Genomic DNA, 2,267 nt, shown 5'->3' with positions numbered 1-2,267 from the left:
AAAGAAATTCATCGAGGATCTGGGTGTGGTTCCTACAATCCATGATCCTGTTGAGATTTTCTGCGACAATGTGAGTGCGGTTGTCTTGGCTCAAGAACCGAGGTCACAAAAGCGCACGCGGCACATACTCAGAAAGTACCATTACATCCATCAACTTGTAGCAGAAAATGACATATTATTAAGTAGAGTAGACACGACTAAGAACTTGGCTGATCCTTTCACCAAACCTTTGCCACAGACTAAGCATGATGCTCATAGCATGTCTATTGGCATTCGTGTCATTGATGATAAAGTTTGATTGTATTTTTATGTTAAGTTTGAAACTTTAAACATTGGGTAATAATATATGTTGCAATTGATCTGATGATTAATATATTGAGATTATATTATACGCACGATGCGATCATTTCATTGTATATTGCCATGTTTCATTTTGCATGTTTTAACTTCCAATGAATATTATTTCATAAACTTCCACAGTCGGTCATTCTCTAAGGAAGAGAGATTTGAATTAAGGCTGCTATGAAGTGTAGTAATATAGGCTTATATGAAACTATATTCATGAGGAACTTGATAGTTGATTCAAGGTTCTGGAATGACCATAGTTAGACATTACTTCATGGTTTTAAGTCAAAAGGTAAGCTCTAAGATGGCAACATCATTTATCCTAGAGTGGATATGTATGAGAAATCCTGACATAAACTATGTTATACTTTGACCTGTTTCTAACGCTGTGCATAAATGCCGGTCATAAGGGAGCAGTGATAATGCTAAAAACGAACATATATTTCATAGCATTATTCCTCAAGAAAGACAAGCTTTTAGTTGCAATTGTTCTATTTACAAGTGATATTCGTTTAAATAATAAAAGGTGAAGACAAAAGACAGATTCGACGAATTGAAGACGCAAACGACCAAAAAGCTCAAAAGTACAAAAGACAATCAAAGAGGTTCCAATTATTGATAAGAAACGTCTCGAAATTACAAGAGTACAAGATTCAAAACGCAAAGTACAAAATATAAAATTGTACGCAAGGACGTTCGAAGATCCGGAACCGGGACCGGAGTCAACTCTCAACGCTCGACGCAACGGACTAAAAATTACAAGTCAACTATGCACATAAATATAATATAATATTTAAATAATTCTTATAATTATTTAATATATTATATTATTTATAAAACCGTCGGCAGAAGAAAACAACCAAATATGAGCCTCCCCAGCTGGCCATGCGATCGCATGGCCTGGAAGGCATAAATCCATGCGATCGCATGAGCCCCAGTTCCAGCCCACATGCCTATAAAAATCGAGCTTTGGTGCACCACAAATCAATCTATCTTTCTCTTTTCTCCATTCATACGATATATTTATATTTATAATTTATATTTTAATTTTAATTTTAATTATAATTCTAATAATAAGGGTATGTTAGCGAATATTGTAAGGGTGTAAGTCGAAATTCTGTCCGTGTAACGCTACGCTATTTTTAATCATTGTAAGTTATGTTCAACCTTTTTACATTAATGTCTCGTAGCTAAGTTATTATTATGCTTATTTAATCCGAAGTAATCATGATGTTGGGCTAATTACTAAAATTGGGTAATTGGGCTTTGTACTATAATTGGGGTTTGGACAAAAGAACGACACTTGTGGAAATTAGACTATGAGCTATTAATGGGCTTTATATTTGTTTAACTAAATGATAGTTTGTTAATGTTAATATAAAGATTTATAATTGGGCGTCCCTATAAATTACCATATACACTCAATCGAACACGATGGGCGGGGTATTTATATGTACGAATAATCGTTCATTTAACCGGACACGGGAATGGATTAATAGCCACTAGAATAATTAAAACAGGGGTGAAATTATGTACAAGGACACTTGGTATAATTGATAACAAAATATTAAAACCTTGGGTTACACTCAGTCAACATCCTGGTGTAATTATTAAACAAAGTATTAAAATCTTGTTACAGTTTAAGTCCCCAATTAGTTGGAATATTTAACTTCGGGTATAAGGATAATTTGACGAGGACACTCGCACTTTATATTTATGACTGATGGACTGTTATGGACAAAAAACCAGACGGACATATTAAATAAACCAGGACAAAGGACAATTAACCCATGGGCATAAAACTAAAATCAACACGTCAAACATCATGATTACGGAAGTTTAAATAAGCATAATTCTTTTATTTCATATTTAATTTCCTTTATTTTATATTTAATTGCACTTCTAATTATCGCATTTTTATT

Source organism: Rutidosis leptorrhynchoides, chromosome 4 (assembly GCF_046630445.1).
Source record: "Rutidosis leptorrhynchoides isolate AG116_Rl617_1_P2 chromosome 4, CSIRO_AGI_Rlap_v1, whole genome shotgun sequence".
NCBI classification, from domain to species: Eukaryota; Viridiplantae; Streptophyta; class Magnoliopsida; order Asterales; family Asteraceae; genus Rutidosis; species Rutidosis leptorrhynchoides.
The sequence above is the reverse complement of the archived record's forward strand: the minus strand, read 5'-3'. Positions refer to the sequence as shown.